Source organism: Oncorhynchus masou, chromosome 12 (genome assembly GCF_036934945.1).
Source record: "Oncorhynchus masou masou isolate Uvic2021 chromosome 12, UVic_Omas_1.1, whole genome shotgun sequence".
NCBI lineage: Eukaryota > Metazoa > Chordata > Actinopteri > Salmoniformes > Salmonidae > Oncorhynchus > Oncorhynchus masou.
In genome coordinates, this window is record NC_088223.1 from 94,712,030 (window position 1) to 94,736,305 (window position 24,276).

At 45.1% G+C, this 24,276-nt stretch overlaps 1 pseudogene; it reads right to left on the minus strand.

Moving 5' to 3' along the window:
* The window catches only part of LOC135549439 (short transient receptor potential channel 6-like), a 63,409-nt pseudogene that overhangs the window by 15,473 nt on the left and 23,660 nt on the right, over positions 1-24,276 (minus strand).

Below are 24,276 nucleotides of genomic sequence, written 5' to 3' on the forward strand. Positions count from 1 at the left end.
AAGGCATTGTGTAGAACATTTTGTCTGAAGTCAGCCTTCAAAACAATATTGTGACGAAACATGCAACCCATTAACCTACCAGGTCTCACAGTCTCACGTCAGAATTAGACGTTCGTCCACGTTTCTCAAATGTCAAATTTCAATTTTTTTCCAAGAATAACACTTGGAAGTGTTTAAGGCTAAGTTTAGGCATTAAATCTGCATTTTTAATGTTGGAGTTCAGTTTAGGCATTAACTCAAAAGTCTTAGGCATTAACTCTGGTTGGTTAAGGTAAGAGAAGGTTTGGGATAGGCTTAAAACAAAAATACCAAAAACAACTTTATATCACTGGACTCAAACTTGCAAACTTCGGAATAAGAGGCAGATGCTTACGCCCATCCGCAATCCCTGTCCACAACACCCTAGCAAAACCAAAAACCTTGAAGGTAACACCGCTCACTGTTGCCTCTAGCAGCCGTTTTCCACGCCATCTCCCGACATCCTTAGACATGGATGGACGTCAAATATTGACTTGTGTCACTGGGGACCTGCCTGCATAAATAGCAGTTAGTTTGGTGTGTGTGTGTACCTTTAACAGTGCGTCCCAGTGATATCTGCAGTGGTCCGAAGCTTTCATTGGCTGGCAGGATGTAGGCGATGCGGCTGAAACTGAGCACCACGGCAACCGCATAGACCCTCAGATATCAGCTGGGGGTCAGAGGGCAACCAGGATAGACGAGCTGGGGGGATTGATTGATTGGTTGGTTGGTTGATTGATTAAGTGAATGATTGACTCAAGTCCAAGCTCTGTGTATGTGTGTGGTGTGGTGTGAGTATACTCACCCAGTGTGTAGTAGTGTACGTGTGGTGGAAGGGTGATGTTGTCCAGGGTAGAGAGGTGAGTGTAGTGTGTGTGGACGTATAGCTGGGCTGAGTGGGTGTGGTTATACGCAGAGAAGCGGGAACTGAAGGACGCCAGGAAGATGGCCAACATTCCGAAGTCCAGGAAGTTCCATGGTTCTAAGAGGTATTCTCCCGCTCCCTGGGACCAGATCTCCTTTACCTCTGCCCAAATCATACCTGAGGGAGGGAGTTAGAAGTTCATAGATGCTCCTTTCACCCCAGTTCAGATCATTCTGCTGGACTTACTTTACATTTAGTTGTGTTACAGCCTGAATTCAATGTAGATTAAATAGATTACAGTACACCATAATGACAAAGTGAAAACATGTTTTTAGAAATGTTTGCTAATTTATTGAAAATTAAATTAAGAAATGTGTCATTTACGTAAGTATTCACACCCCCGAGTCAATAGATGTTAGAATCACCTTTGCCAGCGATTACAGCTGTAAATCTTTCTGGGTAAGTCTTTAAGAGCTTTTCACACCTGGATTGTACAATATTTGCAGATGTTTATTTGTAAAATTATTCAAGCTCTGTCAAATTGGTTGTTGATCATTACTAGACAGCCATTTTCAAGTCTTGCCATAGCTTTTCAAGACGACTTAAGTCAAAACTGTAACTCGGTGTTATGTACTTGAGTGAAGACCCAAAAGCGGTTTTAACAGAAAACAGAGTTCTTTAATGAAAAACAGGAATGGCATAAATCCTCTTCCAACGTTGACAATGGAACAAAAAGAACGTAGTATAGTGCAGGATGCACCTGCCAGGCAGACTCCGACAGGATAGGACAAGGTGGAAGCAAACGAGACGACAGCTTGCTTCTGGCATCAAAAACACAAACAAGAATCAGACACTGAAAGTAGCAGGAACAGAGAGAGAAATAGAGCCCTAATCAGAGGGGGAAGAGAGAACAGGTGTGAAAGAGTGAATGAGCTAGTTAGGGGAGATGTAGAACAGCTGAAGAATGAGAGACAGAGAAGGTAACCTAAAAGACCAGCAGAGAGAGACAGAGTGAAGAGAAAGGACAGGAACAGACATAACAAGACATGACAGTACCCCCCACTCACCGAGCGCCTCCTGGCGCACTCGAGGAGAAACCTGGCGGCAACGGAGGAAATCATCGATCAGCGAACGGTCCAGCACGTCCCGAGAGGGAACCCAACTCCTCTCCTCAGGACCGTACCCCTCCCAATCCACTAGGTACTGATGACCCACGGCCCGAGGGCGCATGTCCAAAATCTTACGAACCCTGTAGATGGGTGCGCCCTCGACAAGGATGGGGGGAGGGACGAGCGGGGGCGCAAGAAGGGCTTAACACAGGAGACATGGAAGACCGGGTGAACGTGACGAAGATAGCGCGGGAGAAGAAGTCGCACTGCGACAGGATTAATGACCTGGGAAATACGGAACGGACCAATGAACCGCGGGGCCAACTTGCGTGAAGCTGTCTTAAGGGGAAGGTTCTGAGTGGAGAGCCATACTCTCTGACCGCAACAATATCTAGGACTCTTGGTCCTACGCTTATTAGCGGCCCTCACAGTCTGCGCCCTATTACGGCAAAGTGCCGACCTGACCCCCTTCCAGGTGCGCTCGCAACGCTGGACAAAAGCCTGAGCGGAGGGGACGAGGACTCGGGAGCTGAGATGAGAACAGCGGAGGCTGGTACCCGATCTCTGAAAAGGAGATAGACCGGTAGCAGACGAGGTTAGCGAGTTGTGGGCGTACTCTGCCCAGGGAGCTGTTCTGACCAAGACGCAGGGTTACGAAAAGAAAGACTGCGTAAAATGTGACCAACAGTCTGATTGGCCCGTTAAACTTATTAGACTGGGGATGAAAGCCGGACGAGAGACTGACGGAAGCCCCAATCAAACGGCAAAACTCCCTCCAAAATTGAGGTGAACTGCGGGCCTCTGTCGGAAACGACGTCAGACGGAAGGCCATGAATTCGGAAAACATTCTCGATAATGATCTGAGCCGTCTCCTTAGCAGAAGGGAGCTTAGCGAGAGGAATGAAATGAGCCGCCTTAGAGAATCTATGACAACCGTAAGAATAACTGTCTTCCCGCTGATGAAGGCAGTCCGGTGATGAAATCTAAGCGATGTGAGACCACGGTCGAGAGGGAATGGGAAGCGGTCTGATATATGGCAGGAGGAGAGTTCCCAGATTTAGTCTGCGCGCAGACCGAACAAGCGGCGACAAATCGTGGCGCGTCACGTTCCCGAGTGGGCCACCAGAAACGCTGGCGAATGGAAGCGATACCCCGAACGCCGGGGTGGCCGGCTAACTTGGCAGAGTGGGCCCACTGAAGAACGGCCGGACGAGTAGGAATGGGAACGAACAGAAGGTTCCTAGGACAAGCTTTGGCGACGGAGTGTGAGCGAAATGCTTGCTTTACCTGCCTCTCAATTCCCCAGACAGTCAACCCGACAACACGCCCTTCAGGGAGAATCCCCTCGGGGTCGGTGGAGACCTCAGAAGAACTGAAGAGACGAGATAAAGCATCAGGCTTGGTGTTCTTTGAGCCCGGACGATAAGAAATAACAAACTCGAAACGAGCGAAAAACAGAGCCCAACGAGCCTGACGCGCATTAAGTCGTTTGGCTGAACGGATGTACTCAAGGTTCCTATGGTCAGTCCAAACGACAAAAGGAACGTTCGCCCCTCCAACCACTGTCGCCATTCGCCTAGGGCTAAATGGCGAGTTCGCGATTACCAACATCATAGTTACGTTCTGAATAGCGATGAGAGAAAAACGCGCAAGGATGGACCTTGCCGTCAGAGAGAAGCGCTGAGAAAGAATGGCTCCCACGCCCACCTCTGACGCGTCAACCTCAACAACAAACTGACTAGAGATGTCAGGTGTAACAAGAATGTTGCGGATGTAAAACGATTCTTAAGAAGATCAAAAGCTCCCTGGGCGGAAACGGACCACTTAAAGCACGTCTTAACAGAAGTAAGGGCTGTGAGGGGAGCTGCCACCTGACCGAAATTACGGATGAAACGACGATAGAAATTAGCGAAGCCCAGAAAGCGCTGCAGCTCGAGCGTGACTTAAAACAATCAATGACAGCCTGGACCTTAGCGGGATCCATCTTAATGCCCTCAGCGGAAATAACGGAACCGAGAAAAGGGACAGAGGCGGCATGAAAAGTGCACTTCTCAGCCTTCACATAAAGACAGTTCTCCAAAAGGCGCTGGAGGATGCGTCGCACGTGCTGAACATGAATCAAGAGAGACGGTGAAAAAAATCAGGATATCGTCCATGTAAACGAAAACAAAAATGTTCAGCATGTCTCTCAGGACGTCGTTAACTAGTGCCTGAAAGACAGCTGGAGCGTTAACGAGGCCGAAAGGAAGAACCCGGTATTCAAAGTGCCCTAACGGAGTGTTAAACGCCGTCTTCCACTCGTCCCCCTCCCTGATGCGCACGAGATGGTAGGCGTTACGAAGGTCCAATTTGGTGAAAAACCTGGCTCCCTGCAGGATCTCGAAGGCTGAAGACATAAGAGGAAGCGGATAACGATTCTTAACTGTTATGTCATTCAGCCCTCGATAATCCACGCATGGGCGCAGGGACCCGTCCTTCTTCTGAACAAAAAAACCCCCGCTCCGGCGGGAGAGGAGGAGGAGACTATGGTACCGGCGTCGAGCGAAACCGACAAATAATCCTCGAGAGCCTTACGTTCGGGAGCCGACAGAGAGTATAATCTACCCCGGGGGGAGTAGTTCCCGGAAGGAGATCAATACTACAGTCATACGACCGGTGTGGAGGGAGAGAAGTGGCCTTGGAACGACTGAACACCGTGCGCAGATCGTGATACTCCTCCGGCACCCCTGTCAAATCGCCAGGCTCCTCCTGTGAAGAAGAGACAGAGGAAACAGGAGGGATAGCAGACATTAAACAGGTCACATGACAAGAACTTGTGTCACATTCCAGGATAGGATAGTATTACTAGACCAATTAATAGAAGGGTTATGGCGCACTAGCCAGGGATGACCCAAAACAACAGGTGTAAAAGGTGAACGAAAAATTAAAAAAGAAATGGTTTCGCTATGATTACCAGAGACAGTGAGGGTTAAAGGCAGCGTCTCACGCTGAATCTTGGGGAGAGAACTACCATCTAAAGCGAACAAGGCCGTTGGCTCCCCTAACTGTCTGAGAGGAATGTCATGTTCCCGAGCCCAGGTCTCGTCCATAAAACAGCCCTCCGCCCCAGAGTCTATCAAGGCACTGCAGGAAGCAGATGAACCGGGCCAGCGGAGATGGACCGGAAAGGTAGTGCGTGATCCAGAAGGAGAGGCCTGAGTAGTTGCGCTCACCAGTAGCCCTCCTCTTACTGATGAGCTCTGGCTTTTACTGGACATGAGGTGACAAAATGACCAGCGGAGCCGCAGTAGAGACAGAGCGATTGGTGATTCTCCGTTCATTCTCCTTGGCCGAGATGCGGATACCCCCAGCTGCATAGGCTCAGCATCCGAGCCGGCGGGGAGGGTGGCAGTGATGCGGCAGGTGGCAGTGATGTGGAGAGGGGAGCAACGGAGAACGCGAACTCCTTTCCACGTGCTCGGCGACGAAGATCAAACCGTCGCTCTATGCGAATAGCGAGAGCTATTAAGGAGTCCAGACTGGAAGGAACCTCCCTGGAGAGGATCTCATCCTTAACCTCGACGAGGAGACCCTCCAGAAAACGAGCGAGCAAAGCCGGCTCGTTCCCAGTCACTAGAGGCAGCGAGAGTGCGAAACTCAATAGAATAATCCGTTATGGATCGATTCCCCTGACATAGGGAAGACAGGGCCCTGGAAGCCTCCTCCCCAAAAACAGAACGGTCAAAAACCCGTATCATCTCCTCCTTAAAGTCCTGAAACTGGTTAATACACTCAGCCCTCGCCTCCCAGATTGCCGTGCCCCACTCACGCGCCCGTCCGGTGAGGAGAGAAATGGCGTAGGCGATGCGGGCTGCGCTCCTGGAGTAAGTGTTGGGCTGGAGAGAGAACACCACATCACACTGAGTGAGGAATGAGCGGCACTCAGTGGGCTCCCCTGAGTAACAGGGCGGGTTGTTGATCCTGGGCTCCGGAGACTCGGAAACCCTGGAAGTGGGCGGTGGATCGAGGTGGAGTTGGTGAACCTGTCTTGTGAGGTCGGAGACTTGGACGGCCAGGGTCTCAACGGCATGTCGAGCAGCAGACAATTCCTCCTCGTGTCTGCCTAGCATCGCTCCCTGGATCTCGATGGCGGAGTGAAAAGGGTCCGGAGCCGCTGGGTCCATTCTTGGTCTGATTCTTCTGTTATGTACTTGAGTGAAGACCCAAAAGCGGTTTTAACAGAAAACAGAGTTCTTTAATGAAAAACAGGAATGGCATAAATCCTCTTCCAACGTTGACAATGGAACAAAAAGAACGTAGTATAGTGCAGGATGCACCTGCCAGGCAGACTCCGACAGGATAGGACAAGGTGGAAGCAAACGAGACGACAGCTTGCTTCTGGCATCAAAAACACAAACAAGAATCAGACACTGAAAGTAGCAGGAACAGAGAGAGAAATAGAGACCTAATCAGAGGGGGAAGAGAGAACAGGTGTGAAAGAGTGAATGAGCTAGTTAGGGGAGATGTAGAACAGCTGAAGAATGAGAGACAGAGAAGGTAACCTAAAAAGACCAGCAGAGAGAGACAGAGTGAAGAGAAAGGACAGGAACAGACATAACAAGACATGACACTCGGTCACTCAGGAGCATTCAATGTCATCTTGGTAAGCAACTCATATATATTTGGCCTTGTGTTTTAGGTTATTGTCCTGCTGAAAGGTGAATTTTCCTCCCAGTGACTGTTGGAAAGCAGACTGAAACAAGTTTACCTGTAGGATTTTGCCTGTGCTTAGCTCTATTCTGTTTTTTTATCCCAAAAATCTCCCTAGTCCTTGCCGATGACAAGCATACCCCTAACACGATGCAGCCACCACCATGCTTGAAAATATGAAGAGTGGTACTCAGTGATGTTGGATTTGCCCCAAACATAACACTTTGTATTCAAGACATAAAGTGAATTTCTTCAACACATTTTTTGCAGTTTTACTTTAGTGTCTTTTTGCAAACAGGATGCATATTTTGGAATAGTTTTATTCTGTACGAGTTTCCTTCTTTTCACTTTGACATTTCAGTTAGTATTGTGTAGTAATGGTAGACTTCCGGTCAGGCGATGTAAGAAGACGTGTTTGAGAAAGGTACCCAATTAAACATTTATTTTTAAGTTTTTACACTGTCAGTTTTTATGTTGATGTATCAGTTTGTTATATTCTTTTGATCACTTTTTATGGTAGCTTGAACAAGACCAACCCAAAGAGAACTGCTACAACCAACACACCGAACCAACTACTGTAAATGGCTGCCAGCCCTGCTGCAGAGTTGGAGGCCTTGTATATGACCACGCTTGTAGCTGAGGTAGCTAAACAAATAAGTAGCCTAAAAGAGGATATGGCTTGTCTCCTCAGCACTTGGCTTGCACCTCTCCAAACTTCCATTGACGCCTTTTGCGAAACAGTCAACACGTTTGGGCGATGCTTCACTAGCAGGTTTCTCCATTGACAACACCGAGCGGATTGCTGAGCTGTATCTCATATGGAAACAGCCAACACAGCTCTACTTTCCAAGGTAGATTCGCTGGTGAATTATGCCAGAAGGGAAAACATCCGATTGTTGGCGTCATGGAGAGAATTAAGACTGGCGTCAACCCTGTGAAATTTGTCTCCAACATGCTGGTGGAAGTGATGGGTAAAGTTGCCTTTGACAAGCCATCAGAGCTCGACCGAGTGCACAGATCCCTCTCCCCTAAACCCAACTCAGGGGAGCAACCTAGGTTAATCATAGCCCGCTTTCATTATTACCAAGACAAGGAATGTGCAATGTGCTGGGCAAGGTAACATGAACCAAAATTCTGTGGCCAAGATATATGATTCTACCCGGACCTGAGTGCCAACCTTGTGAAGAAATTAGTTGAATTCAAGGACATCAAAACCGGTCTCAACAAGAAGGGGATCAAGTTTCAGCTCCGACACCCTCCCCGTCTTCTATGCGCATAGAGTAAAGTTGATCGAGGAAGGCTAGCAGTCAGGCTGGAGGAATTTATGGCTGGCTGGCTGGCTAATTTGCTAGCTGACAACGGACTGATTTTCATGACATCGACTTGGATATTACTTTTCACATGAAAGCAATGTTGTTTTATCTTCTCATTGCAGGAGCACATACTTATTTGTTTGTTATATTTGACTGAGACTAATGGCAACTAATACAACACACTCAAGCGGGAGCTGGCTGGAGACACTTGACTGTTTACTATCTAGCTACGTTTATTTTGGGATGTGTTTCTACATGGCTCAACTCCAGGAGCACCGAGGGATATCTTGGGGCGGCAGGGTAGCCTAGTGGCTAGAGTGTTGGACTAGTAACAGAAAGGTTGCAAGTTCAAATCCCCAAGCTGACAAGGTACAAATCTGTTGTTCTGCCCCTGAACAGGCAGTTAACCCACTGTTCCTAGGCCGTCATTGAAAATAAGAATTTGTTCTTAACTGACTTGCCTAGTTAAATAAAGGTAAAAAAAGAAAAAATAATCTTCACTACGTCTATACTTGGCTGAGAAGATTTCAGACAACAGGGACATTCGTCTGACTTGCTAGCATTGCTAGCTATGCACAGCAAAAACAGGAGTGCTCAAGCACTGACTGGGCTATTTGAATGTGGCGGTGGATTTAGTTAAGCACTTCTCCTCCATTTCTAGCGGTTAGCAAGCTGAGATATAGCTTGACATATGGACAACTACCGAGCTAGCTACATTGACAATCAACTGAACATGACCTGTATCCATATACGATGCTGGCACTAGTAACACATGTTAAATATCCAACATGGGTTTTTTATGTTTCAGCGATACTTAAATACTAATTTCTACCAGCATGGTAAATGTGCAACCAGAGGGAAAAAACCTCTAGACCACCTTTACTCCACAAACAGAGACTCGTACAAAGCTCTCCCTCGCCCACCATTTGGCAAATCCTGATTCCTGCTTACGAGAAAAAACGAAACCAGGGACTCACTCCAATAAGGAAGTGATCATATGACGCAGATGCTAAGCTACAGGACTGTTATGCAGGCACAGACTGGAATATGTTCTGGGATTCTTCCGATGGCATTGAGGAATACAACACATTAGTCACTGGCTTCATCAATAAGTGTATCGATGACGTCATCCCCACAGTGACCGTACATACATACCCCAATCAGAAACCATAGATTACAGGCAAAATCCGCACTGAGATAAAAGGTAGAGCTGCCACTTTCAAGGAGCGGGACTCTAACCCAGACGCTTATAAGAAATCCCGCTATGCCCTCCAACGAACCATCAAACAGGCAAAGCGTCAATACAGGAATAAGATTGAATAGTACTAAACCAGCTCCGATGCTTTTTGGATGTGGCAGGGCATGCAAACTATTATGGACTACAAAGGGAAGCACAGCTGCCAGCTGCCCAGTGGCACGGGCCTACCAGATGAGCAAAATGGCTTCTATGCTTGCTTTGAGGCAGGCAACACTGAAACATACATGAGAGCATGTTCCGGATGACTGTGTGATCACGCTCTCCGTAGCCTTTAAACAGGTCAACATTCACAAGGCTGTAGGGCCAGACGGATTACAAGGACTTGTAGTCCGAGCATGCGCTGGCAAGTATCTTCACTGACATTTTCAACCTATCCCTGACCAAGTCTGTAATGCTAACATGTTTCAAGCAGACCACCATAGTGCCTGTGCCCAAGGAAGCAAAGGTAACCTGCTTAAATGACTACCGACACGTAGCACTCACGTCTGAGGTCATGAAGTGCTTTGAAAGGCTGTTCATGGCTCACATCAACACCATTATCCCAGAAACCCTAGACCCACTCCAATTTGCATACCGCCCCAACAGATCCACAGATGATGCAATCTAGTATTGCACTCCTCACTACTTTCTCACCTGGACAAAAAGAACACCTACGTAAGAATGCTATTCATTGACTAGAGCTCATCGTTCAACACCATAGTGCCTTCAAAGCTCATCGCTAAGCTAAGGACCCTAGGACAAAACACCTCCCTCTGCAACTGGATCCCGGACTTCCTAACGGGCCACCCCCAGGTGGTAAGGGTAACAACACATCTGCCACACTGATCCTCAACAAGGGGGGACCTTCAAGAGTGCGTGCTCAGTCCACTCCTGTACTCCCTGTTCACCCATGATTGCATGGCCAAGCACAATTCCAAAACCATCATTAAGTTTGCCGACGACACAACAGTGATTGTCCTGATCACCTACAACGATGAGACAGCCTATAGGGAGGAGGTCAGAGACCTGGCCGTGTGGTGCCAGGATAACAACCTCTCCCTCAACGTGAGAAAGAACAAAAAGAAAGAAAGAAACAAAAAAAATGATCGTGGACTACAGAAAAAGGTGGACTGAGCACGCCCTCATTCTCATTGACGGGGCTGTAGTGGAGCAGGTTTTATGAGCTTCAAGTTCCTTGGTGTCCACACCACCAACAAACTATCGTGGTCCAAACACACCAAGACATTTGTAAAGAGGGCACGATAACGCCTATTCCCTCTCAGGAGACTGAAAGTATTTTGTATGGGTCCTCAGATCCTCAAAAGGTTCTATGGCTGCACCATCGAGAGCATCCTGACTGGTTACATCACCGCCTGGCATGACAACTGCTCGGCCTCCGAACGCAAGTGCGTACGGCCCAGTACATCATCGGGGCCAAGCTTCCTGCCATCAAGGACCTCTATACCAGGCGGTGGCAGAGGAAGGCCCATAAAATGATCAAAGCATCCATATATACAGTGCCTTGCGAAAGTATTCGGCACCCTTGAACTTTGCGACCTTTTGCCACATTTCAGGCTTCAAACATAAAGATATAAAACGGTATTTTTTTGTGAAGAATCAACAACAAGTGGGACACAATCATGAAGTGGAACGACATTTATTGGATATTTCAAACTTTTTTAACAAATCAAAAACTGAAAAATTGGGCGTGCAAAATTATTCAGCCTCAAGTTAATACTTTGTAGCGCCACCTTTTGTTGCGATTACAGCTGTAAGTCACTTGGGGTATGTCTCTATCAGTTTTGCACATAGAGAGACTGAATTTTTTTCCCATTCCTCCTTGCAAAACAGCTCGAGCTCAGTGAGATTGGATGGAGAGCATTTGTGAACAGCAGTTTTCAGTTCTTTCCACAGATTCTCGATTGAATTCAGGTCTGGACTTTGACTTGGCCATTCTAACACCTGGATATGTTTATTTTTGAACCATTCCATTGTAGATTTTGCTTTATGTTTTGGATCATTGTCTTGTTGGAAGACAAATCTCCGTCCCAGTCTCAGGTCTTTTACAGACTCCATCAGGTTTTCTTCCAGAATGGTCCTGTATTTGGCTCCATACATCTTCCCATCAATTTTAACCATCTTCCCTGTCCCTGCTGAAGAAAAGCAGGCCCAAACCATGATGCTGCCACCACCATGTTTGACAGTGGGGATGGTGTGTTCAGGGTGATGAGCTGTGTTGCTTTTACGCCAAACATAACGTTTTGCATTGTTGCCAAAAAGTTCAATTTTAGTTTCATCTGACCAGAGCACCTTCTTCCACATGTTTGGTGTGTCTCCCAGGTGGCTTGTGGCAAACTTTAAACAACACTTTTTATGGATATCTTTAAGAAATGGCTTTCTTCTTGCCACTCTTCCATAAAGGCCAGATTTGTGCAATATACGACTGATTGTCCATAGGACAACAGTCTCCCACCTCAGCTGTAGATCTCTAGATCTCTGTATGAGCTGAAAGTTTAGAGGGACGGCCAGGTCTTGGTAGATTTGCAGTGGTCTGATACTCCTTCCATTTCAATATTATCGCTTGCACAGTGCTCCTTGGGATGTTTAAAGCTTGGGAAATCTTTTTGTATCCAAATCTGGCTTTAAACTTCTTCACAACAGTATCTCGGACCTGCCTGGTGTGTTCCTTGTTCTTCATGATGCTCTCTGCGCTTTTAACGGACCTCTGAGACTATCACAGTGCAGGTGCATTTATACGGACACTTGATTACACACAGGTGGATTGTATTTATCATCCTTAGTCATTTAGGTCAACATTGGATCATTCAGAGATCCTCACTGAACTTCTGGAGAGAGTTTGCTGCACTGAAAGTAAAGGGGCTGAATAATTTTGCACGCCCAATCTTTCAGTTTTTGATTTGTAAAAAAGGTTTGAAATATCCAATAAATGTCGTTCCACTTCATGATTGTGTCACACTTGTTGTTGATTCTTCACAAAAAAATACAGTTTTATATCTTTATGTTTGAAGCCTGAAATGTGGCAAAAGGTCGCAAAGTTCAAGGGGGCCGAATACCTTCGCAAGGCACTGTATATATGTATGTGTATACGTTTCACTTCAGTTTATTTTAGTAAATAATTTCTTAACCAACAACGCAGTTTTAAGAAAAAAGTGTTTAGGGCTTGTAGGTAAGCATTTCACGGTGCTTGTGACAAATAACAATTGATTTGATTGTTACACATTCTACTTCAACAGTATGTTGCCTAATGTTGTTTTTTTTGTCAGTGGTCTTATACAGGGCTTTCATCTCTATTCCAGTTTTCTTTTGATAACTGACAATTCAGATATTGGGGTGGGAGTTGGGGTCAGCTATTAGGTTTGCAAGCCGGAACGTCAAGCAAATGAACGGCCCAGTTAAACAGGTTAGAGTTTTTGCTCATCTTAATTTAAAACCAGATATAGCATTCTAACATGAAACACATCTGTGTAAGGCAGATCATGTTAGACTCCGTAAAGCTTGGGGATGACAAATATTCCATTCAAAATGCTAAGGCAACATAACAGAACAGGGGAACAGCAATACTTATTCATAGGAAAGTACAATTTATAGCTGCTGACATCATCTCGGATACACAGGGGTGTTTTGTTATGGTGTCAGGTTCTCTTTCACACCTCTGTTTTGCTTGTAAATGTTTCTGCTCCCAATTGGGATGATGTTGATTTTATTAACAAATATATTTCTTTGCTGCCCAATCTCAACTCACACTATATCATTTTTGAAGGTGACTTGAATTGTGTGATCAACCCTGTCTTCCACCATTCAAACTCTAGATCATTATCTGCCTCTAAAATGTTCAGAGCTTTGTCTGCGCAGGATGTGTAGATCCATGGAGATTCCTTTTTCCCAGTAACAAAGATGTTCTTTCTTTTCACGTGTACCACTCCTATTCCAGAATATACTACATTTTGTAGATAAAGCTCTTCTCCCCACTGTTAAGAAAGTAGAATTCTCTGCCACTGTTGTTGGTGACAATGTTCCTCTGTCACTCAACCTCTCGTTGAACTTTACAGATCGCCCCCCATGGAGACTTAACTCATCTTTACTTTCAAACAATTAATTCTGCACCGTTCTATCGAATGCAAATTATGTCATTATTGAGACAAATAAAACAGATTCGATCTCTCCAACTACACTTTGGGAAACACTTGAAGTTGTTCTTAAAGGCTAAATCATTTCCTATTTCTCTCTAATAATTTATTTTATTTTATTTATTTTTTATTTATTTTACCTTTATTTAACCATGTAGGCTAATTGAGAACAAGTTCTCATTTGCAACTGCCACCTGGCCAAGATAAAGCAAAGCAGTGTGACACAAATAACAACACAGAGTTACACATGGAACAAACAAACATACAGTCAATAATAAAATACAAAAAGTCTATATACAGTATGTGCAAATGAGGTAGGATAAGAGAGGTAAAGCAATAAATAGGCCATAGTTTCGAAATAATTACAATTTAGCAATTTAAACAATGGAGGGATAGATGTACAGAGGTACAGCTCTTTCAGAACATCAGCAATCTGGATTTGGGTGAAGGAGAAATGGGGGAGGCGTTCGCAAGTTGCTGTGGGTGCACGGCAGTTCACCAGGGTAGGGGTATACACGTGGAAAGCATGGGCAGCCGTAGAAAAATGCTATTTGAAATTCTCAATTATCGCAGATTTATCGGTGGTGACAGTGTTTCCTAGCCTCAGTGCAGTGGGCAGCTGGGAGGAGGTGCTCTTATTCTCTATTGACTTTACAGTGGCCCAGAACTTTATGGTGTTTGTGCTGCAGGATGCAACATTTGTGTTAGGAAAGCCAAGGCTAGCTTTTTCAAACTGCCTGTGTATATTGATTCCTAACTTCCCTGAAAGTTGCATATCGCGGGGGCTATTCGAATGTAAAATGCCACAGGATGTTTTTGTGCTGGTCAACGGCAGTCAGGTCTGGAGTGAATCACGGGCTATATCTGTTCCTGGTTCTACATTTTTTGAGTGGGGCATGCTTATTTAAGATTGTGAGAAAGCACTTCTAAAGAATAACCAGGCATCTTCTACTGACGGCATGAGGTCAGTATCCTTCCAGGATACCCGGGCCAGGTCGATTAGAAAGGCCTGATCGCTGAAGTGTTTTAGGGAGCATTTGACAGTGATGAGGGGTGGTCGTTTGACCACAGACCCATTACGGACGCAAGCAATGTGGCAGTGATCTCTGAGATCCTGGTTGAAGACAGCAGAGGTGTATTTGTAGGGCAGGTTGGTTAGGATGATATCTATGAGGGTGCCTGTGTTTACGGATTTGAGGTTGTTCCGGGTAGGTTCATTGAAAATTTGTGTGAGATTGAGGGCATCAAGCTTAGATTGTAGGATGGCCGGAGTGTTAAGCATGTCCCAGTTTAGGTCACCTAACAGCCGAGCTCTGAAGATAGATGGGGGGCAATCAATTCACATATGGAGTCCAGGGCACAGCTGGAGGCAGAAGGTGGTCTATTAGCAAGCGGCAACGGTGAGAGACTTGTTTAATAAACAATGACAAATTAAACAACATTCTGGGATTAGGACAACAGTACTACACCTCTCCATCACCAGAAATGTATAAATAAAGGCTTAGTCTTCAAACATCGCTTTGCCTTCCTGTTGGCCCGCAGAAGGATTTTATTGGATTGGAAATCTATCTATCCTCCCTTAACCTCTCTTTGGCTCAAAGATATGATGCTGTTCCTAAAATTAGAAGATATTAAGTATACTATCTGAGCGTCAAGCAACTCATTTTATTCCACCTGGGACCCGATAATATCCTATTTTGAACAGCTCCAAACACTTCCTTCAGATTAGTACTCTTGGCCTCACCCCCACCAATTAAGATATATAGTCCTATAAAATCACCTAATCATCTAAAATTGTTAGGCTATTATGTTTTCGCTTGTTTTGAAGTAGCGTTGTATCATTTTGTTTTCTGACATGTAACTCAATGACTAGCCTTTCTTTTTAAATGTGTTTGGAGGAGGTTTGAAGGGGGCCAAAAAGGGGACAATGTGTCTTTACATTGTATCTTTCATTCAGTGTGAACAAAAATATTATACCAATATTTGGAGTAACTACACTGTTGTTTATCCAGCCTCAGTTCTCTTTTATTACAGCCATAGGCTGAAATCCTTGAGAGGTTTTCTTCCTCTCCTGCAACTGAGTTGCTGTAACAAAGGGGTTGAATCCTTATTGACTGAAGACATTTCAGCTTTTCATTTTTTATAAATTAGTTTTTTTTTAAATCTAAAAGCATAATTTCACTTTGACATGATGGCGTATTGTGACACAAAATCTACATTTAATATTTTTTTATTTAGGCTGGAACGACGAAATGTGGAAAAAGTCAATGGATGAGATGACTTTCTGAAGGCACTGTACTTATTGCAGGGAGAGAGAGGGAGCGAAGGATAGAGGGAGCGAAGGATAGAGGGAGGGAGTTAGTAGCCAGGAAATTATGTTATAGCAGCAGGATATGATGTCAGACTGACCAATGACCCAGGATATGATGAGAATCTCCATCCAGGTGAAGGGGGTGGTGGTCATACGATACAGCATGGTGGGGTCTTCCTCTGGAGAGGAGAAGGAGGAGGAGATGAAGAACAATTAAAGTTGCAAGCAGCAATGCTGGGATTCAAGCTGTGGGCCCACTGTTCCACCATCAGGTGTAATTGGCCACATCGCCCTAGAATGGGGTCAGTCTGTTATATCTGGTGTAAATCTCCTGTCTTATCTGGTGTCCTGTGTGAATTTAAGTATGCTTCCTCTAATTCTCTCTCTCCTGGAATAACTGAGCACTAGGACCTGGCCTGATGACTCCTGGCTGTCACAAATCCATCTGGTCGTGCGGCTGCTTCAGTTTCAACCCTGACCTGTTCACTGGATGTGTTACCTTGTCCCGGACCTGCTGTTTTTGACTATGTCTCTCTCTCTCTCTCTATCACTCACGCACCTGCACCTGCTGTCTCAACCTCTGAATGCTCGGCTTTGAAAAGCAAACTGGCATTTACTCCTGAGGTGCTGATCTGTTGCACCCTCTACAACCACTGTGATTATTATTTGCTGGTCATCTATGAACGTTTGGACATCTTGAATAAGAATCTGGCCTGAATGGACATGTACTGTTATAATCTCCACCCGGCACAGCCAGAAGAGGACTGGCAAACCCTCAGAGACTGGTTCCTCTCTAGGTTTCTTCCTAGGTTCTTGCCTTTCTAGGGAGTTTTTCCTAACTACCGTGCTTCTACACAAAATCAAATCAAATCAAATGTATTTGTCACATACACATGGTTAGCAGATGTTAATGCGAGTGTAGCGAAATGCTTGTGCTTCTAGTTCCGACAATGCAGTAATAACCAACAAGTAATCTAGCTAACAATTCCAAAACTACTACCTTAGACACAAGAGTAAGGGGATAAAGAATATGTACATAAAGATATATGAATGAGTGATGGTACAGAGCGGCATAGGCAAGATACAGTAGATGGTATCGAGTACAGTATATACATATGAGATGAGTATGTAAACAAAGTGGCATAGTTAAAGTGGCTAGTGATACATGTATTACATAAAGATGCAGTAGATGATATAGAGTACAGTATATACGTATACATATGAGATGAATGATGTAGGGTATGTAAACATTATATTAGGTAGCATTGTTTAAAGTGGCTAGTGATATATTTTTTCATTTCCCATCAATTCCCATTATTAAAGTGGCTGGAGTTGAGTCAGTGTGTTGGCAGCAGCCACTCAATGTTAGTGGTGGCTGTTTAACAGTCTGATGGCCTTGAGATAGAAGCTGTTTTTCAGTCTCTCGGTCCCAGCTTTGATGCACCTGTACTGACCTCGCCTTCTGGATGATAGCGGGGTGAACAGGCAGTGGCTCGGGTGGTTGTTGTCCTTGATGATCTTTATGGCCTTCCTGTGACATCGGGTGGTGTAGGTGTCCTGGAGGGCAGGTAGTTTGCCACCGGTGATGAGTTGTGCAGACCTCACTACCCTCTGGAGAGCCTTACGGTTGTGGGCGGAGCAGTTGTCGTACCAGGCTTTGATACAGCCCGCCAGGATGCCCTCGATTGTGCATCTGTAGAAGTTTGTGAGTGCTTTTGGTGACAAGCCGAATTTCTTCAGCCTCCTGAGGTTGAAGAGGCGCTGCTGTGCCTTCTTCACGATGCTGTCTGTGTGGGTGGACCAATTCAGTTTGTCTGTGATGTGTACACCGAGGAACTTAAAACTTACTACCCTCTCCACTACGGTTCCATCGATGTGGATAGGGGGGTGTTCCCTCTGCTGTTTCCTGAAGTCCACAATCATCTACTTAGTTTTGTTGAAGTTGAGTGTGAGGTTATTTTCCTGACACCACACTACGAGGGCCCTCACCTCCACCCTGTACGCCGTCTCGTCGTTGTTGGTAATCAAGCCTACCACTGTTGTGTCGTCCGCAAACTTGATGATTGAGTTGGAGGCGTGCGTGGCCACGCAGTCATGGGTGAACAGGGAGTACAGGAGAGGGCTCAGAACGCACCCTTGTGGGGCCCCAGTGTTGAGGATCAGCGGGGTGGAGATGTTGCCTTCCCTCACCACCTGGGGGCGGCCGTCAGGAAGTCCAGTACCCAGTTGCACAGGGCGGGGTCGAGACCCAGGGTCTCAAGCTTGATGACGAGCTTGGAGGGTACTATGGTGTTAAATGCCGAGCTGTAGTCGATGAACAGCATTCTCACATAGGTATTCCTCTTGTCCAGATGGGTTAGGGCAGTGTGCAGTGTGGTTGAGAATGCATCGTCTGTGGACCTATTTGGGCGGTAAGCAAATTGGAGTGTGTCTAGGGTGTCAGGTAGGGTGGAGGTGATATGGTCCTTGACTAGTCTCTCAAAGCACTTCATGATGACGGAAGTGAGTGCTACGGGGCGGTAGTCGTTTAGCTCAGTTACCTTAGCTTTCTTGGGAACAGAAACAATGGTGGCCCTCTTGAAGCATGTGGGAACAGCAGACTGGGATAGGGATTGATTAAATATGTCCGTAAACACACCAGCCAGCTGGTCTGCGCATGCTCTGAGGGCGCGGCTGGGGATGCCGTCTGGGCCTGCAGCCTTGCGAGGGACACGTTTAAATGTTTTCCTCACGTCGGCTGCAGTGAAGGAGAGTCCGCATGTTTTGGTTGCGGGCCGTGCCAGTAGCACTGAATTGTCCTCAAAGCGGGCCAAAAACGTATTTTGTCTGCCTGGGAGCAAGACATCCTGGTCCGTGACGGGGCTGGTTTTCTTTTTGTAATCCGTGATTGACTGTAGACCCTGCCACATACCTCTTGTGTCTGAGCCGTTGAATTGAGATTCTACTTTGTCTCTATACTGACGCTTAGTTTGTTTGATTGCCTTGCGGAGGGAATAGCTACACTGTTTGTATTTGGTCATGGTTCCGGTCACCTTGACCTGATTAAAAGCAATGGTTTGCGCTTTCAGTTTCACGCGAATGCTGCCATCAATCCACGGTTTCTGGTTTGGGAATGTTTTAATCGTTGCTATGGGAACGACATCTTCAACGCACGTTCTAATGAACTCGCACACCGAATCAGCGTATTCGTCAATGTTGTTGTTTGACGCAATACGAAACATATCCCAGTCCACGTGATGGAAGCAGTCTTGTGTGGAATCAGATTGGTCGGACCAGCGTTGAACAGACCTCAGCGTGGGAGCTTCTTGCTTTAGTTTCCGTCTGTACGCAGGGAGCAACATTGCATTGCTTGCTGCTTGGGGTTTTAGGCTGGGTTTCTGTACAGCACTTTGAGATATCAGCTGATGTAAAAAGGGCTTAATAAAAACATTTGATTTGATCTAATCCTTACCATACTTGGCCAAACATCAGAACTCAACATCAAACAAATCATGCAATATGCCTTTGACATGTTATTTTCAGAACAGCTGGGCTGATCGAACCCAAATGTTTAAATGAAACATTTTCCATTGGTCGATCTGAATGTACTTACATATGTCGAGTCTTGGCAATGTTTGGAACCAAGTTTTGTTACAATACAAAAATATCTGTGTGTGATTTATGTATTCTGATTTACGACAGAATAATAATAATGAACCCAAACAAATACAATAGGTTTCACCAGCTTCGCTGCTGATCCCCTAATAATAGTAATAATTATAGCCACAAGCTGTGTTGTCGGGGTTTAAGCTAGGTACTGTTATTCATTGTTGGTAAATGTTGAAGTGAGCTGAGCAGTTGTAATAAGATGGCAAGAGTTAGTGGTACCTGAAGAGGGGCATTAGGAGTATTGATAATGTTTTGCAAGCAAACATTTCACATAGTCAAACACACCAACATTATATTGCAGTATTCCAATGTTAGGATTATTTGGCTGAAATATGGCACGATTCCACAATTGAAATCAATTAGCATCAGTTTCACTGAGGGACTTTTATTTTTAAGGCAAACCGCAAAATTAACTATTATGGCTGACTAGTGGTTATTGTGGTTAGCATCACATAGCTCAGTTCTCAGTTTAACAACAGTCTCTTTTAACCCACTGTAAATGTTGTGTAATCTGAGCCTTAGTGAAAACTGTACCCTCGTGTCTAATCTTCAATTCAATTAGCACCCTATGCCTACATGAAGTTTGGTGTTCTGTTACAAATACATTTAAAACAGACTGTAGGCCTGAGCAACGTGAAGTAACGTTCGGCAGCTAACGTTACTACACATGTAGAAACTGATGAGGGGAACCGGGAGTAGACGTGACACAATCACGTGTCTATGAACCAGAATTGTGCTGCTAGGACTGAGGCGGTGTGCCCTAGTAGGAAGTCCACTGTGTGCAGCTCACTGTGCACTAACATAAAAAAACACGAACATATCTACTTCTGCTAAGCTTCCCAGTAAAGCAATGAAAACAAACAAACATTTCAGAAAAGTGCTCAAAATAGCCTAAGCTAACATATGTAGCTTAAGAAACAAGGTTCATGAATTGCCACTTCTATTTCCCATATCTTTAATTTAAGCCTACTAGAAAGTGTGTGCCCTCTGGCCTGGAGGAAAGCTAAAGTCATTCCGCTACCTGAGAATAGTAAAGCCCCCTTTACTGGCTCAAATAGCCGACCAGTCAACTTGTTACCAACCCTTAGTAAACATCTGGGAGAAAATTGTGTTTGACCAGATACAATGCTATTTTACAGTAAACAAATTGACAATAGACTTTCAGCACACTTATAGGGAAGGACATTCAACAAGCACTGCACTTACACAAATTAATGATGATTGACTGAGAGAAATTGATGATAAGATTGTGGGGGCTGTTAGATTTCAGTGCGGCTTTTGACATTATCGATCATAGTCTGCTGCTGGAAAAATGTGTTGTGGATAAATAGTTAACTATCAAATAGAACACAGAGGGTGTTCTTTAATGGAAGCCTCTACAACATAATCCAGGTAGAATCAGGAATTCCCCAGGGCAGCTGTCTAGGCCCCTTACTTTTTAAAATCTTTACTAACTACATGCCAGTGTATCTATGTATGTGGATGACTCAACACCATACACAGTATTCCACAGCACTACATAGAGCCATGACTACATGGAACTCTATTCCACAGTACTACATAGAGCCATGACTACATGGAACTATTCCACAGTACTACATGGAACTCTATTCCACAGTACTACATAGAGACATGACTACATAGAACTCTATTCCACATTAGGTAACTGATGCAGCAGCATCAGAATCCGATTTTTTTTAAACAGGTAAAAATACACCTTATGGAAAGCGGGGACTGTGAAGCAAGACAAACAGGCTCAGACACATGCATACACACACATGATAACATACACGCTAAACACACGTACACATGGATTTTGTGTTGTACATATGTGGGTGTGGAGTATGGGCCTGAGGGCCAACAATGTGTTGTGGATTCTGTAATGAATGTATTGTAATGTTTAAAAAAATGTATAACTGCCTTAATTTTAGCCTTGTTAGCATCTAATGGGGATCCATAATAAATAGAAATACAAACACTATGGCTGCCATATTGGACACATTGCTGTAGTGTAATCCTTACCAGACCTTGTTGTTGGTTGTGATTGGGTTGGGGTCATGTGGGGAGAATTAAGGTTAAGGTTAAACAGACCTTGTTGTTGGTTCTGTTGCGGTCGTGTGGGGAGATGTGTGGTCATGTTGGGTAGCAGTGTGGTCCCAGCGAAGCGGTCGGCAGCGTTCAAGACCAGCAGACACAGAAAGATGGAGAAAGAGGAAGCGTGGGCCACGAACTTCATGAAGGGACTTCTCATCACCTTCCCTACCTGTGGGAGACAGGTGACCACAAGTAGTTTAACAGCTGTAGGGTGGAGGGGTTAGGCTGTAGTGTGCGTAGTGGAATGTGTAGGGTACCTACCCTACTGCAGGGGGCCACCAGGTAAGCCACAGCTAGTCCTGGTAGTCCAACAGCCACTCCCAGGACCACTAGTAGTTTAACAGCTGTAGTCTGCTGTCTCAGACCTGGTAGGTTCTCATACCAGATAGACAACAACTGCTGTTGACAGTTAGGATGGGCTACAAACTGGAGAGATGAAGGGAGTTAAATTAGACTGATATCCATACGCACATGCAAGTGTGTGTGTGTGTGTACTGACCTTCTTGAGTTCATATTTGATGGCCAGTTTGAGTCGCATGAGTGAGGGTCGGCCAGGTGGATGGTACTTCTCCTCTGAGTCAGTATCTCCACTAAGTATAGCCTCCACCTCCTCAGTGCTGCGACAGAGATCCAACAGACCTACCACATAGTCTTTACACTGCCCAGACAGACGCCGGTAGTCATTCTACAGGGAGGGAGGGAGGGAGGGAGGGAGGGAGGGAGGGAGGGAGGTGCGGAAGTAGAGTGGGAGATAGTGAGAGAGAGTTGGGGTAGGGAGAGTGGGAGAGTGGGAGAGAGACAGAAAGGGGGAGAGTGAGAGGGGGGAGAGAAGGTGGAGAGAAAGAGAGGGAGACATTAATGTCGTTTATGCAAGTTCTTTCACTTGTCTGTGCATAATTATATGTGTGTGTGTGCATGTGCATGTGCATGTATGTGTGGTATGTACATTTTTACCTTCATAAATGCATGGTTGTGTGTATAGAGCACAGGTGTGTATAGTACCCGTGTGTGTGTGTTAGTTAGAGCCTGTGAGTGCTCCTCTGTGTGCACCTTGAACTCCTTCTCGATGTTGGCCAGGACAGCTAACTCGTTACTGAGCTCCAGGGCGGCTAATACTGGATCCTCATTGGACAGCGAGAGGTAGGCGGGGCTAGCCAGGCCACGGTAAGCGTTAATCCTGGACCGTGAGTGGCTGAAGGAGTCATATTGCTGCTGGTAGTTGCACGAATCACAGCAACAAAAGTAGTCGTGGGGCGGGTCTATACGAGCTCCTTTACCCAATAGGTTGTGGACAATCTCATATTCATGACAATGGGCAGCAAGAATCACTGGAGTCACATCATGGGAGAAACTATAGAGAGAGACAAAGAGAGAGACAGTATCAATAAATTGGCGAGGGCACTAGAACAGTCTGCAGCACCCGGCCTCACCCTACTCGCATCTGATGTCAAATGACTCCTGTTTGCTGACGATGTGGTGCTTCTGTCCCCAACCAAGGAGGGCCTACAGCAGCACGTAGATCTTCTACACATATTCTGTCAGACCTGGGCCCTGACAGTATATCTCAGTAAGACAAAAAAAATGCTGGTCCAGTTGCCAGAACCACAAATACAAATTTCATCTAGACATCTCTACCCTTGAGCACACAAACTATACATACCTTGGCATAAACATCAGCGTCAGAGGTAACATCCACAAAGCTGTGAACGATGTGAGAGACAAGACAAGAAGGGCCTAATATACCATCAAAAGGAACATAAAATTCAACATACCAATTAGGATCTGACTAGAAAATACTTTAATTAGTTATAAAAACCCATGGCTCTTTCCGGTTGTGAGGTCTGGGGTCCGCTCATCAACCAAAAATTCACAAAATGGGACAAACACCAAATTGAGAATTCTGCTGAAATATTCTCCGTGTACAATGTAAAACACCAAATAATGAATGCAGAGCAGAATTAGGCCGATACCCATTAATTGTCAAAATCCAGAAAAGAGACATTATATTCTACAACCATCAAAAACAAAGCGATTCACAAACCTTCCATAACAAAGCAATCACCTACAGAGACATGAACATGGAGAAGAGTCCCATAAGCAAGCTGGTCCTGTGGCTCTGTTAACACAACAGACCCCACAGAGCAACACAATTAAAACCCAAAAAATCATTAGAAAACCAAAAGATAATTACTTGACACATTTGAAAGAATGAATTAAAAAAACAGAGCAAACTAAAATGCTATTTGGCCCTAAACAGAGAGTACACAGTGGCAGAATATCTGACCACTGTTAGTGACCCAAACTTAAGGAAAGCTTTGACTACAGTTGAAGTCAGAAGTTTACATACACCTTAGCCAAATACATTTATAAACTCAGTTTTTCACAATTCCTGACGTTTAATCCCAGTTAGGATCACCACTTTATTTTAAGAATGTGAAATGTCAGAATAATAGTAGAGAGAATGATTTATTTCAGCTTTAACTTATTTCATCACATTCCCAGTGGGGCAGAAGTTTACATATACTCAATTAGCATTTGGTAGCTTTGCCTTTAAATTGTTTATCTTGGGTCAAACTTTTTGGGTAGCCTTCTACAAGCTTCCCACAATAAGTTGGGTGAATTTTGGACCCTTCCTCCTGACAGAGTTGGTGTAACTGAATCAGGTTTGTAGTCCTCCTTGCTTACACATGCTTTTTAAGTTCAGCCCACAAAATGTATACAGGGTTGAGGTCAGGGCTTTGTGATGGCCACTCCTTGACTTTGTTGTACTTATTAAGCCATTTTACCACAACTTTGGAAGTATGCTTGGGGTCATTGGCCATTTGGAAGACCCATTAACAACCA